This window comes from Pleurodeles waltl, chromosome 6 (assembly GCF_031143425.1).
Source record: "Pleurodeles waltl isolate 20211129_DDA chromosome 6, aPleWal1.hap1.20221129, whole genome shotgun sequence".
Taxonomy (NCBI): Eukaryota; Metazoa; Chordata; class Amphibia; order Caudata; family Salamandridae; genus Pleurodeles; species Pleurodeles waltl.
The window spans coordinates 903927073-903943192 of record NC_090445.1 but is presented as its reverse complement, the minus strand read 5'-3'; positions in this window follow the sequence as shown (position 1 = coordinate 903943192).

The following is a 16120-nucleotide window of genomic DNA, read 5'->3' as shown; positions in this document are numbered from 1 at the left end:
GGGCCCAGAGCCTCTTCACAAAACAATGGGTACAAGGGTAAAAACTTTGATCCCAAAAAGGCCTGGTGTCATAGCTGTAAACAGCATGGACACCAAACTGGAGACAAGGCCTGTCCCAAGAAAGGTTCCACTCCAAACTCCCATCCAGGTAACACTGGTATGGCTAGTCTCCAAGTGGGATCAACAGTGTGCCCAGAGCAAATCAGGGTCCACACTGAAGCTATTCTAGTTTCTGAGGGTGGGGTGGATTTAGCCACACTAGCTGTCTGGCCGCCTAACATGCAAAAATACAGACAGCAACTCTTAATTAATGGGACTAGAATAGAGGGCCTGAGGGATACAGGTGCCAGTGTCACCATGGTGACAGAGAAACTGGTTTCCCCTGGCCAATACCTGACTGGAAAAACTTACACAGTCACCAACGCTGACAATCAGAGAAAAGTACATCCCATGGCAATGGTTACTTTAGAATGGGGAGGGGTCAATGGCCTGAAACAGGTGGTGGTCTCCTCAAATATCCCAGTGGACTGTCTGCTTGGAAATGACCTGGAGTCCTCAGCATGGGCTGAGGTAGAACTAAAAACCCATGCAGCAATGCTGGGTATCCCTGAACTGGTGTGTGTGAAAACAAGAGCACAATGCAAGGCACAGGGTGAACAAGTAGAGCTGGAGTCTGGAAGAATGGCCCAGCCTACCAAGAGAACAGGAAAGTCAGTTGGGAAACCAACTACAACACAGCAAAAGAAAGGGAACCTCTCTTCTCAGGAAGAAGTTCTGCCCTCTGAGGGAACTGAGCCTTTGGAGCTTGAACCTTATCAGGTTGAGCTCTTAGGCCCAGGGGGACCCTCAAGGGAGGAGCTGTGTAAGGGACAAGAAACCTGTCCCTCTCTTGAAGGCCTTAGGCAGCAAGCTGCTGAAGAGTCCAAAGGCAAGAAAAATGGAACGCATAGGGTCTATTGGGAAGATGGACTCCTGTACACTGAGGCCAGAGACCCCAAACCTGGTGCCACTAGGAGAGTGGTAGTGCCTCAGCTGTTCAGGAAGTTCATCCTAACATTGGCCCATGACATTCCCCTTGCTGGACATTTGGGACAAACCAAGACGTGGGAGAGGTTAGTCAACCACTTCTACTGGCCCAATATGTCCAACATGGTTAAGGAGTTTTGCCTCTCCTGCCCCACCTGTCAAGCCAGTGGTAAGACAGGTGGACATCCAAAGGCCCCCCTCATTCCACTTCCAGTGGTGGGGGTCCCCTTTGAAAGAGTGGGTGTGGACATAGTTGGTCCACTGGAACCTCCCACAGCCTCAGGAAATATGTATATCCTGGTAGTAGTGGATCATGCTACCAGGTATCCTGAAGCTATTCCCCTTAGGTCGACTACTGCCCCTGCAGTAGCCAAGGCCCTCATTGGTATCTTTACCAGAGTGGGTTTCCCTAAGGAGGTGGTGTCTGACAGAGGTACCAACTTCATGTCAGCATACCTAAAGCACATGTGGAATGAGTGTGGAGTGACTTATAAATTCACTACACCATACCATCCACAAACTAATGGCTTGGTTGAGAGATTCAACAAGACATTAAAAGGCATGATCATGGGGCTCCCAGAAAAACTCAAAAGGAGATGGGATGTCCTCTTGCCATGTCTGCTTTTCGCTTACAGAGAGGTGCCACAGAAGGGAGTAGGATTCTCACCCTTTGAACTTCTGTTTGGTCATCCTGTAAGGGGACCACTTGCCCTTGTTAAAGAAGGCTGGGAGAGACCTCTCCATGAGCCTAAACAGGACATAGTGGACTATGTACTTGGCCTTCGCTCTAGAATGGCAGAGTACATGGAAAAGGCAACCAAAAACCTTGAGGCCAGCCAACAGCTCCAGAAGTTTTGGTATGACCAAAAGGCTGCACTGGTTGAGTTCCAACCAGGGCAGAAAGTCTGGGTTCTGGAGCCTGTGGCTCCCAGGGCACTCCAGGACAAATGGAGTGGCCCTTACCCAGTGCTAGAAAGGAAGAGTCAGGTCACCTACCTGGTGGACCTGGGCACAAGCAGGAGCCCCAAGAGGGTGATCCATGTGAACCGCCTTAAGCTCTTCCATGACAGGGCTGATGTGAATCTGTTGATGGTAACAGATGAGGATCAGGAGGCAGAGAGTGAACCTCTCCCTGATCTTCTGTCATCAGACCCAAAAGATGGCACAGTAGATGGAGTGATCTACTCAGACACCCTCTCTGGCCAACAGCAAGCTGATTGTAGGAGAGTCCTACAACAGTTTCCTGAACTCTTCTCCTTAACCCCTGGTCAGACACACCTGTGTACCCATGATGTGGACACAGGAGACAGCATGCCTGTCAAGAACAAAATCTTTAGACAATCTGACCATGTTAAGGAAAGCATCAAGGTGGAAGTCCACAAGATGCTGGAATTGGGAGTAATTGAGCGCTCTGACAGCCCCTGGGCTAGCCCAGTGGTCTTAGTCCCCAAACCTCACACCAAAGATGGAAAGAAAGAGATGAGGTTTTGTGTGGACTACAGAGGGCTCAATTCTGTCACCAAGACAGATGCTCATCCAATTCCAAGAGCTGATGAGCTCATAGACAAATTAGGTGCTGCCAAATTCTTAAGTACCTTTGACTTGACAGCAGGGTACTGGCAAATAAAAATGGCACCTGGAGCAAAAGAGAAAACAGCATTCTCCACACCTGATGGGCATTATCAGTTTACTGTTATGCCCTTTGGTTTAAAGAATGCCCCTGCCACCTTCCAAAGGTTGGTGAATCAAGTCCTTGCTGGCTTGGAGTCCTTTAGCACAGCTTATCTTGATGATATTGCTGTCTTTAGCTCCACCTGGCAGGATCACCTGGTCCACCTGAAGAAGGTTTTGAAGGCTCTGCAATCTGCAGGCCTCTCTATCAAGGCATCCAAATGCCAGATAGGGCAGGGAACTGTGGTTTACTTGGGACACCTTGTAGGTGGAGGCCAAGTTCAGCCACTCCAACCCAAGATCCAGACTATTCTGGACTGGGTAGCTCCAAAAACCCAGACTCAAGTCAGGGCATTCCTTGGCTTGACTGGGTATTACAGGAGGTTTGTGAAGGGATATGGATCCATTGTGACAGCCCTCACTGAACTCACCTCCAAGAAAATGCCCAAGAAAGTGAACTGGACTGTGGAATGCCAACAGGCCTTTGACACCCTGAAACAAGCAATGTGCTCAGCACCAGTTCTAAAAGCTCCAGATTATTCTAAGCAGTTCATTGTGCAGACTGATGCCTCTGAACATGGGATAGGGGCAGTTTTGTCCCAAACAAATGATGATGGCCTTGACCAGCCTGTTGCTTTCATTAGCAGGAGGTTACTCCCCAGGGAGCAGCGTTGGAGTGCCATTGAGAGGGAGGCCTTTGCTGTGGTTTGGTCCCTGAAGAAGCTGAGACCATACCTCTTTGGGACTCACTTCCTAGTTCAAACTGACCACAGACCTCTCAAATGGCTGATGCAAATGAAAGGTGAAAATCCTAAACTGTTGAGGTGGTCCATCTCCCTACAGGGAATGGACTTTATAGTGGAACACAGACCTGGGACTGCCCATGCCAATGCAGATGGCCTTTCCAGGTTCTTCCACTTAGAAAATGAAGACTCTCTTGGGAAAGGTTAGTCTCATCCTCTTTCGTTTGGGGGGGGGTTGTGTAAGGAAATGCCTCCTTGGCATGGTTGCCCCCTGACTTTTTGCCTTTGCTGATGCTATGTTTACAATTGAAAGTGTGCTGAGGCCTGCTAACCAGGCCCCAGCACCAGTGTTCTTTCCCTAACCTGTACTTTTGTATCCACAATTGGCAGACCCTGGCATCCAGATAAGTCCCTTGTAACTGGTACTTCTAGTACCAAGGGCCCTGATGCCAAGGAAGGTCTCTAAGGGCTGCAGCATGTCTTATGCCACCCTGGAGACCTCTCACTCAGCACAGACACCCTGCTTGCCAGCTTGTGTGTGCTAGTGAGGACAAAACGAGTAAGTCGACATGGCACTCCCCTCAGGGTGCCATGCCAGCCTCTCACTGCCTATGCAGTATAGGTAAGACACCCCTCTAGCAGGCCTTACAGCCCTAAGGCAGGGTGCACTATACCATAGGTGAGGGTACCAGTGCATGAGCATGGTACCCCTACAGTGTCTAAACAAAACCTTAGACATTGTAAGTGCAGGGTAGCCATAAGAGTATATGGTCTGGGAGTTTGTCAAACACGAACTCCACAGCACCATAATGGCTACACTGAAAACTGGGAAGTTTGGTATCAAACTTCTCAGCACAATAAATGCACACTGATGCCAGTGTACATTTTATTGTAAAATACACCCCAGAGGGCACCTTAGAGGTGCCCCCTGAAACTTAACCGACTATCTGTGTAGGCTGACTAGTTTTAGCAGCCTGCCACAAACCGAGACATGTTGCTGGCCCCATGGGGAGAGTGCCTTTGTCACTCTGAGGCCAGTAACAAAGCCTGCACTGGGTGGAGATGCTAACACCTCCCCCAGGCAGGAATTGTCACACCTGGCGGTGAGCCTCAAAGGCTCACCTCCTTTGTGCCAACCCAGCAGGACACTCCAGCTAGTGGAGTTGCCCGCCCCCTCCGGCCAGGCCCCACTTTTGGCGGCAAGGCCGGAGAAAATAATGAGAAAAACAAGGAGGAGTCACTGGCCAGTCAGGACAGCCCCTAAGGTGTCCTGAGCTGAAGTGACTCTAACTTTTAGAAATCCTCCATCTTGCAGATGGAGGATTCCCCCAATAGGGTTAGGATTGTGACCCCCTCCCCTTGGGAGGAGGCACAAAGAGGGTGTACCCACCCTCAGGGCTAGTAGCCATTGGCTACTAACCCCCCAGACCTAAACACGCCCTTAAATTTAGTATTTAAGGGCTACCCTGAACCCTAGAAAATTAGATTCCTGCAACTACAAGAAGAAGGACTGCCTAGCTGAAAACCCCTGCAGCGGAAGACCAGAAGACGACAACTGCCTTGGCTCCAGAAACTCACCGGCCTGTCTCCTGCCTTCCAAAGATCCTGCTCCAGCGACGCCTTCCCAAGGGACCAGCGACCTCGACATCCTCTGAGGACTGCCCCTGCTTCGAAAAGACAAGAAACTCCCGAGGACAGCGGACCTGCTCCAAGAAAAGCTGCAACTTTGTTTCCAGCAGCTTTAAAGAACCCTGCAAGCTCCCCGCAAGAAGCGTGAGACTTGCAACACTGCACCCGGCGACCCCGACTCGGCTGGTGGAGAACCGACACCTCAGGAGGGACCCCAGGACTACTCTGATACTGTGAGTACCAAAACCTGTCCCCCCTGAGCCCCCACAGCGCCGCCTGCAGAGGGAATCCCGAGGCTTCCCCTGACCGCGACTCTTTGAATCCAAAGTCCCGACACCTGGGAGAGACCCTGCACCCGCAGCCCCCAGGACCTGAAGGACCGGACTTTCACTGGAGAAGTGACCCCCAGGAGTCCCTCTCCCTTGCCCAAGTGGAGGTTTCCCCGAGGAACCCCCCCCTTGCCTGCCTGCAGCGCTGAAGAGATCCCGAGATCTCTCATAGACTAACTTTGCGAACCCGACGCTTGTTTCTACACTGCACCCGGCCGCCCCCGCGCCGCTGAGGGTGAAATTTCTGTGTGGGCTTGTGTCCCCCCCGGTGCCCTACAAAACCCCCCTGGTCTGCCCTCCGAAGACGCGGGTACTTACCTGCAAGCAGACCGGAACCGGGGCACCCCCTTCTCTCCATTCTAGCCTATGTGTTTTGGGCACCACTTTGAACTCTGCACCTGACCGGCCCTGAGCTGCTGGTGTGGTGACTTTGGGGTTGCTCGGAACCCCCAACGGTGGGCTACCTTGGACCAAGAACTAAGCCCTGTAAGTGTCTTACTTACCTGGTTAACCTAACAAATACTTACCTCCCCTAGGAACTGTGAAAATTGCACTGTGTCCACTTTTAAAACAGCTATTTGTGAATAACTTGAAAAGTATACATGCAATTTTGATGATTTGAAGTTCCTAAAGTACTTACCTGCAATACCTTTCGAATGAGATATTACATGTAGAATTTGAACCTGTGGTTCTTAAAATAAACTAAGAAAAGATATTTTTCTATACAAAAACCTATTGGCTGGATTTGTCTCTGAGTGTGTGTACCTCATTTATTGTCTAGGTGTATGTACAACAAATGCTTAACACTACTCCTTGGATAAGCCTACTGCTCGACCACACTACCACAAAATAGAGCATTAGTATTATCTCTTTTTGCCACTATCTTACCTCTAAGGGGAACCCTTGGACTCTGTGCATGCTATTCCTTACTTTGAAATAGCACATACAGAGCCAACTTCCTACACCCTTCTAAAGCAACCCCTCTTTGAGACTTTGTCAACACTAATCACTGACCTGGGTACATAATCTGTAGCATGGCCTAACTTTCGATTCCTGGCAACATCTGTTGTTTACTTAAATTATGTATGGCTTGCAGAGTACTATTAGTATGGAATTTATGGACAGCGTGTTAAATATCCACCAATTATCATTGACAACAGATTGTGCAACCACATAAAGGCTGTAACATAACAGGTGGCTAAAGAGAATAAAGTGTCAACCAGCTGGACACGCACCTGCATACTTTGCCCTCTATGTGGGAGAATGGCCCTTCTCTCTGGATTCATACCTAGGTGAGGGTTAGAGGTATGTGTAAGTCCTGATGTACTGCAATGCTGTGCAAGACAAAACAGGCTGTTATTACCTTGCACACAACTTCAAGCGAGTACAGCAGCACATCATCTGTATGGTCAAGACATCTGAATTGCGACTTTAGGAGTCCACTCTATGGTGGCTTGTGTACATATGTCTGCCCTACTGTTCCTAAGCTGTGGTACAGTGATTGCACATCTTATGGTGTGAGGAGATGAAGAGAGAGTGCATATGCAGCATCACCTGAGGAGGAGAATGTAGAAATATTGGTGCATGTCCCTGTTGATTTTATAAAGTTACTAATATATGAAATGGTACATGCAGTGTCTGTTGGCATCATGTTATGTGATAAGACATTTTAAATGTTGATGGATGTGTAAATAAAAAAAATATAAGGATATACAAACTTGTCTATTGCTTGAGTACTTACACAGAAGCCACATATTGCCAAATTGCTGTGCTGTCTGCCGCCAGGCAAGAGGTGACCAGCGGAGTATGTAGCTGTCCCGTGTTCTGCCTAGGCACATTGCATTTACATCTGCAAAGCAGCTTCTGGCATCACACACACCCTGAACGTTGAAGGAGTGCCAGCGGTGTCTGTTGATTTAAGATGTGTGCATTGTGGCGAGGTGGCTGAAGTTCACATAAGTGCAATCAATTGCACCAATAACACCTGGGAAGTGAGAAAAGAAGACGAAATCCCTGGAAACCCTTTGCCTTCCTGCAAGTGTATGTGGCATACGTATATAGAGATGCACTCTCCTATTTATGTAGCGCAGAACCTGATGCAAGCATCGGAACTGACTTGACTGAGAAATGCCTACAATTTCTCTAGACACCCTCTCAAATGACCCAGTAGCAAAGAAATGGAGAGTTGCCAAGATTTTGACATACAAAACAAATGGAAAAAAGGGGGATAAATTCTATCTAATTCTTTCAACAACTATCCCTAAATTATCATTGTATAAACACTTATTTCTTTCACAGCAAGTTTTTCATGCGTCTTCAAATAAGTTGCCAGTTTTTTAGCTGTGACACCCTCAACACCGGGTGTAATTTATTTCACATTATCAAATCAAGCAACTAACATATAACATCTAATATTTCATGCATGACTAACAACACAATCGTTTTTTACAACTTCCATGTGGCTTCCAAAATTAAACAATGCAGTGGTTCCAACCCAGTATATGGATGCAAACTTCACCCAAGGTAGTCACATCCATGCCAGGGTTGACAGGCCCATTGCCTCCCAAATAACCTGGCTTATATTAGTCCCTCGAATTACAATTTGGTTGTCAGGGGGTGACCTACAACGTCTCATTATTGGAGATGTAGTCATTGTCTCAAAAGATGTGGGCCACATGTCAAAATCACAAATTATACATAGCTGTCTGTAAAAAAATATATATTGGTACATGTAAACACATAAAACAACTCTGTTTTTTTTTTAACAAAACCATACAAAGAAACAGAAAGCAATAGGTAAATTAACAATAATGACGATGCTGATAAAAAATCATATGGATATTTCTTAGCAGAGTACAACACAAAAAAACATGTTTGTACAGATTATCTCAAGAGCATGAGCATGGAGAGATGATATCTGAAATGACAACCTTTATTGATACAAAAGTTATATTTCAAAGTTAAAATGAAAATGTAACCATCATTTAGGTCAAACAAAACATTTGTAAAATTAAATAAAACTAACATCTATACATAGAGGAGTAGAACTATGACAAAGTCATTGTCAGAACACTGTTCAGAGGACTACAGGACAAGCAGGAGCTGCTGGGCCCAACCGTGTGATCTGAAGCCTTTAACTCCTGATGTCTCGGGGTCCGATATGCAAAGGATCCTGAGCAACTGGGTCAAGTATTCTTTCGGCACTAGACTCTCAGTGTAATGTAGGTCAAGCAGTCCAAGGCTCCATGAAGGAGAGGTGAATACAGGATAGTGAGCACAGACTCACAACTCAAAATAGACACATGAGCAGCAATAAGTCATTTTCCAGCCAAATACTAAATTTTATCAAAAAGAGAAGTAATTTATTTTACCACTATTACCATAAAGGGTAATACGACATTCACAAACAACAATACCATCCTTCTGAGGTCAGGGCTCTAGTGTTTCATAGGCAGTTCCCTGTGTCACAGTGGATATTCCCGATTCACCATAGGCAACATCCAGGGCAACCCCCACTAGTAGTCAGAACCTCAAAAGTCCAATCAGACTCTATCTTAAAGGCAAAAGTGTTCCAGCACAGCATCACTATCTAGCAAGCAAGTCCCCCTTGGTCCGACAGGCTCAAATTAAGTCTTACCTGCAGGATCTGAGTATTTTGAGTTCCCGAGCACCCTGTCTGCGGGGGACAGAGCAGCGGCGGCTGGTTCAGGTGATTTCATTGCACATGGCCCAGACCGGTCTTAGTGATTGACGAGTTCCTCACAAATGGGCATGCTCCGGAAGTGACCGGAAGTGAAGGTAATCTTGCAGCTCTTCCTGGCAGGGTGAATCTTTTAGTCCGTCACCCAATGGAGAGAAGGTTGTGTGAAGTTCTTGATGCTGGTCCTACGTCCCAGTGTGGGCGCATAGGGGATCCAATGACATTCTCACAGGCAAAAGTCTGGCAGAGCTTCTCCTCCTCATACAGCTTGACTGGCTGCTTGACAGTTGACAATTTTTGGAGTCTCAATTTACCCTTGTTATAAACCATTTCCACACACCAAATGTGATTTAGAATCTGAGTCTTTGAAGTTTATGTTGGGGGTCTGCTTCCTTTTGGAGTGCCCATGCCTCTGGCTTCTCCTCCTCTTGAAAGCAGACTGTTACAGCAGAGGCGACTTCAAAGTTCAACAACACAGGCCATGGGTGTGACTAGAGTTGACACCTGGATGTCAGCCAGAGTGATATGTGTATCAAAAGGTCAGTCCAGGGCCCCATCCCTACTCTTTATGATTCTCTTATTAGCCCCATCTCGATCTTGAGATGTGCACAGGCCCCTTCCTTGTGAAATCTTTCTAAATCAAAGAGCACCTTTAAAGTGTACAGGGAAAGCCTGCCTCTCTGTTCTCTAGTGTGTCCCACCCAGCTTATGAGAATTCAGCAGTACACAAATCTGAGTGAGGGGATTCCTCTGCCTCTTCATGTTTTATGACGCAGGCCTGGGTCTCTCAAAATAGAGCCCATAGATCTGCCATGTATTGTACCATTAGCAGGCTTACATGCATACCGTACATGTATTTAATATACATGCACTGCACAGCACTGTATCCTTAATGCACTCCCAGGCACACATACACCTATCACATACATTTACCATTCAAGTACTGCACAGTACTGCATTATCCCTTTAAGGTACCTTTCCCAGGAACACAAACACCAAGCACAGATACACCACTCTTATGCTGCGCAGTGCTACAAGCCATACCGATGTAGGCCAAGGCATGAGTTAAGCATGCAGCAGAGAAACATGAATGTGTGAGTTTGTAGGCCTCATTCCGGTGACACAGGTTAAAAAGGACTTGTTCACCTGTTCACTTCTACTGATTATTACATTTGACGAATCTTCATGGAACTTTCTACAAAAGAGCGATTTTTGCCTAGATTTATGGAACGTTTCGGGATGATCCATTAAGCGGGAACAAAGAACAAGCATTGGTAAATGCATTAGGTTTTGCCTATGAGGTTAATAATAATTTATTTTTCATTTTTAACTTGGTGAGCAGTTTTGCAATATAATTTAAAGGAACTCCGTAAAAGTGTTATGTACAAAGACAGCACCTGCATGGCCTTCAAACACATGCAAAATGTATTCAATAGGTGCGGTTGAGTCACTGGCGTTGCTCGCTTTTGCATACTTTGCAAGTCATTCTCATTTAATTCAGTATAGTTTTCAGAGGTGCAGAAAAGAACCAATGAAAGAGATTGACTCGCATTCTTCAGTGAGGTGGGGAAGATACAGTGGTCACAGCTCTCCTCCAAAAACAGATGTCCCCCAGAGTCAGCGAAGTGCATTGTTAATTCGCATGTACAAATTAAAAATTCTATATTATGTCCCAAAAGATGAGCTTGTCCTTTACTTATCATTTGAATGTGTTATTCTTAGTAGGCAAAAATAAAAACAAATGTGGAATATGGATATTTGACTAAACATTACAACTGATGGTACCCTTCCAGAATTCAGTAGCAGTTTCTCAAAATCAAGACTTACCTAGCCTCCCACAGTCAAAAATCTTTAAAAGATCCAAGCGTGTGATTCTGCCTCACGTCCAGTTCTGAGCAACTTTAAACACCTACAGTAAGGCAAACAGTAAAGCTTGTTGCTTGTGACTGACAGGTAGTTGGAAAATGTAATATTTGCTCCAGAAGAGACTATACTGGAAGTTATCTCCCCAGCTGCGTGTAGCACCGGGTTTACTAGGGAGGTGGCAATGCCAGCAAAGATTAAAGTTATAGAATCAGAATGAAGGGTGATGATGTTGGTTATAGTTCCATGGTCATTGAACAGGGTGCTGCTGAAAAAAGACTCATGCAAATGATCTACGGAATTTCTCACTAATTACAGAGTCCACAACAACTGGCTAGATGTTGGTTGTTTTCGTTCATTATTGTGACTTCACATTTTTGTGAAACGGGCTGGTTCTAAATTGAGATGCAAAGTGTGCGTGTAGTATTTCAATTTCTTTTAGTATCTAGATTGAGACCCAACTTTAATATTGTGATTTTAGAAAATGACAGAACCACACAGTGCTAGATATAGGAAATAGTTACTCCTGTACCAACAAATGGGTGGGTGTAATAAGGAGGAGGCACCAAGAAGGGGGGTGGTCACAAAGACAAGGCTTGGAGAACGATGCGTTCCAAGCCTCATGAAAGAAACGAAAATTACTGCACGAAACTGAAACAAGATAAACTAATGCAAGACACCAGATCGGAGGTTGAAACATTTGACAAACTAATTGAACCTCAAAACAGAAATGCCAGCACTTTAAAAACAAGCACAGTGAGCACTGTGCAGGCAAAACCTTAAAAATAGTTCCACAAAAGCAGATGGAAACAGTACTTGGGCCATGGGAAACTGATGAGAGAAACTCACAAGAGGAACAAGAGGAAATAGTATGCTAAAACCAATAGAAACAGAGGAAAAGTAAGTGGCAAGCACACCAAACCATGAAAGTGAGGGCGGGGTGTAAGCCTCTCTTAATATTTATATTAAATGCAATAGATTTCACACGCACAGTGCAAGTGCTGTTCAAGCAAAACCTAAAAATGAAGGGGGTCTTAAAACGCAAAGTCCCCATGCTTTATCCATAGACTTTTTTGGAACGAGATACCGCAAAAACTGCTTAAGGGAATTATACCAAATTTACTAGGAAGCTAGATCTTCATCCAGCAAGTGTGCTTTTTGTCAATGGGTGTAAATCCTTTCAGTATTTTTCTGAGAAACTAAGATACTAACATACAAAAATATTTAGATGTAATGGTGGTTGGGGTTGAGGCGCTTGAGAATCCTGTGAGCTCTACCTAAAAAAAGAGAGAGATTGGCCTAGGGGGCTTTTCTCACTTGTGCCACCTCGCTGTGGGATGAGTCAGGATCCAGCAGGAGCAAGCAGTCAGATTGGTTGAGCACAACATGAATACAAATATTGTGGCAGCCATTGCAGCACTCTGGGTATCCCGGTTCTGTAACTGAGCTAAAAAGTATATAAGGGGGCTGGGTAGGGAGCTCCCCGCTGGGACAAACATTTTAAAAATTTATATTATTTTTGGCTGCAATCCCACAGTGCTCCTATTTGATAGCGGAAATAAAACCAAAATGTAGGCCACCATTGTTTAGGAAAATATTATGATCCTTGGAGTGGGCCAGGGCCCAGAGGTCAATGTAAAAATGGATCTGGGGATGGGGGGCCCATGCACGCATGTTGATGTTATTTTTTTTTTATTGGAACTTTATTAAACATGACCCCGAGACATAAGGGGATTAAAAAAAAAAATACTTACTGGGCTTTAAAAAAAAAAAAACACATCTCAGAGTCTTTCTCTGAAAATGTTTCAATCCACAAAATGCGTTCAAGCAAAAGGCCTTGCACTCCAACAGTGTGTGAGTTTTTAATGTTGCTGGGGTGACTGATGTAATCCTTGCAGCTACCCACAACATTAAACAAATGGTTTGGTGGTGCCCTCCCTTTTCTAGTGGCACTACCAAGTTCAAACAAATATAAACAAGAAACCCCTTGCAGGGCATTATGGGGCGATTCTTCAAGGAGCAATGAACAATAAACTAGTGGCTCCCGCCATTATTTATCATTCATTTTTGTGCCCCGGTGCCCACTTGGAACACCCTTTTTAATTATTACTTGGGGGTTTTCTTTTTATAGGGAGGGGCATTTTTTTAATTAAGGTGAGAGTCATGATCAGCCCCCTTTGTCTGAGCCTTTACGGCCCCAGGGACCCCATGCCGGGACATAAGTAGGTGCCCTGGTGCCCACCCAGGGCAACCACAACAAACAATGCTAAGGGCTGCTAGGGTGCCCCAGAGCCCCTATGACCCTGTTGGCTACCCAGAGACCTCACCATCTCCCTGCATGCACCCAACCAATGGAGATTGGAGATTGGCAATAGGGTTTGGTGTATGACCAGACCATACTCATTTTTTTTTTTTTTTTTAGGTTTTAGTACTGCAGCACTCATACTGCCAGGCCACAGCGGGTAACTAGCTGGGTACCATAGTCCCAGACGCTGGTGCCACAGCAACTCAAAATATCTTCTTTTTTGAAATTTTGACTTAAGGGGTGGTCAGGGTGTGCCCACCCTGCCTACTTATGTGGACTTTGATTTCTTTCAAAACTAAGGGAACAAATCCCAAGTCCTGTAATAGTTGCCACAACAAATTGGAGCCAGTCAACCAGGATCCATCCATTCACTTTGAATGGGCTAATCAGGGTATGTCTGGACACCAACAATCCAGTTAATTCTAACTTTTTACCTGTGTTAACCTATTCATGCCCATATGAGTACACTGTGAAATGTTAATTTAAAAAAAACGGCTGAATGGATTTACATCAACCAACGAAATTCATGCTGCATGAGTAAATAATCTTGTATAATTTGATTCAACAATTTTTTTCTGTATCAGAGAGCAAAGGTTTCTATGAAAATTAACATAACAAATCACACTTTTGGGAATCCACTTTTTCTAGGTCTCCACTTGACAGACCTGTACAAAACTGTCCATGAAGAAGCCAAGGGGGTGACATTTTTTTGGAAAATGTCAAGGAAACTCGTCAAACAGCTCTGTAATTAAACAAAAAATGCCTTTTGTAAGGGAACTCCCACCCAACTGTAACTAAACAGTGACAACCATTGCAGCAAATGTTTTCAGTTTTACAGTTTTAATTCCATCAAGATGACATTCAGGTGTGCCTCAATTTTATCATGAATTAGAATGTTAGCACATAGTTAATCAGTAGAACACTGTGATTGGAAGTAGACGTTTTATTCAGAATATCCAACTATATTCTTGTATTAAAGAAAAATGTGCTCTCAAAAATATTTTTGCTTCTGGAGCACCTCCCATAATCTCTATGAGAGAACATTATGAGAGAAAACACTTAGGGCCAGATGTAGCAACTGGTTTGCATGTCGCAAACTGCGAAAAACGCAGTTTGCGACATGCAAAACGGCCATTGTGATGCAGATTCACATTTTGCGAGTCGGTACCGACTCGCAAAATGTGAATCCGACTCGCAAATAGGAAGGGGTGTTCCCTTCCTATTTGTGACCGCATCGTCATGCTGAGTTGCTTTGTGACCGCGAAAGCGGTCGCAAACCAACTCGCAGTTACCACCCACTTGAAGTGGGTGGTAACACTTTCGCAAACGGGAAGGGGTCCCCATGGGAACCCTTCCCCTTTGTGAATGTCGCTGAAAATATTTTTTCAGAGCAGGCAGTGGTCCAATGCAACTCGTTTTCCTTTAAGGAAAGAAAAGAAAAACTGCTTTATTAAAAAAAGCAGTCACAGACATGGATGTCTGCCGTCTCCAGCAGGCCACCATCCCTGTGAGTGCAGGGACTCGCTATGGGGTCGCAATTTGCGACCCACCTCATTAATATTCATGAGGTGGGTCTTTGCGACCCCATAGCGAGTCGCAGAAGGTGTCTGAGACACCTTTCTGCATACAATTTTGCGAGTTGCAATTTTGCTACATCTGGCCCTTATCTCTCAAACATTGTGCATCAAATCCCATCAGAGGATCAGCATTTTCCATAGGTTAAAATCATCTGAGAACTTCCCACAAGTCTTAAATTGAGTATAACATCTCTTACAAATGATTTATATTGTGACTAAAATCTGTTATCACCGTTTATATATGATCCTTTGTGTTACCATCAGGCATATACTGTCTTGGTGGAGGGATGCCTGACTCCCAAGATGATGTTATAGACTTCAGGAGGAAAGTCAAAAGCAGCCAACTGCAGAGCCGAACAGATCTAACCAAGCCTCTTCCCACTACTGAAAGAGACTTTGCTCTACCTCCGTGTAGAGACACCATTCATGATCTGCTAGGCATTTTCAGCTGAGCTGAGCTATGCCCTGATAATCCAGCCATGCCCAGAGATGCAGAGCGTCTTTGGTAAAGGATCTGCAACTCCACCCAGCCCTGTTTTTTGCAGTACCTCATGGTGGTGGTGTTGTCCGTGAACACCTGCACCAGCCTTCCCTTGATGGAGGGTAGAAAAGCTTTCAATGCCAGTCAGATCACTCAGAGCTCCAACAGGTTGATGTTGAGTCCGGATTCCTCTGGAGACCAAAGCCCTCTGAACTCTACCTCTCCCAGATGGCCACCGCATCCCGGGAGTTACACATCTTTCACTACTTTTCAGACATGATTGGGAAGGGAGAGAGGTCTGCTTCTGACCCAATCATTGTTCGTTAACCACCACTGTAGGTCTTTTGCATTTCCCTCCGGGACCAGGACCATTTTGAAGATTCCCCTGATGTTGTGCCGTACTGAATCTTCAGGTTCCACTGCAGTGTCCACATATGCCATTTGGCATGTGTCACTAACAGGATGCAGAAGGCCATAAGTCCCAACAGCCTCAGAGTCAGTCTCACTGAAATTCATGATAGAGGGTGAAACATCAGTATCATAGCCTGAATATCCCGGACTTGCCACTCGCAAGGATAAGCCCGAAACTGCACTGTGTCCAGAGCAGCTCTGATGAAAGGGAGCATCTGAGAGGGAGTCAGGTGTAATTTCGTAATGCTGATAGTCAACCCCAGCAAATGCAGGAGGTTCACTGTAGTCTGGAGGTGAGAGACAACAGCCTGGGGCAGGCCCACCTTCAACAGAAAGTCATTGCCATAGGATAAGACATCTTCTTCCCAAATGAGTCCAGCCTCTT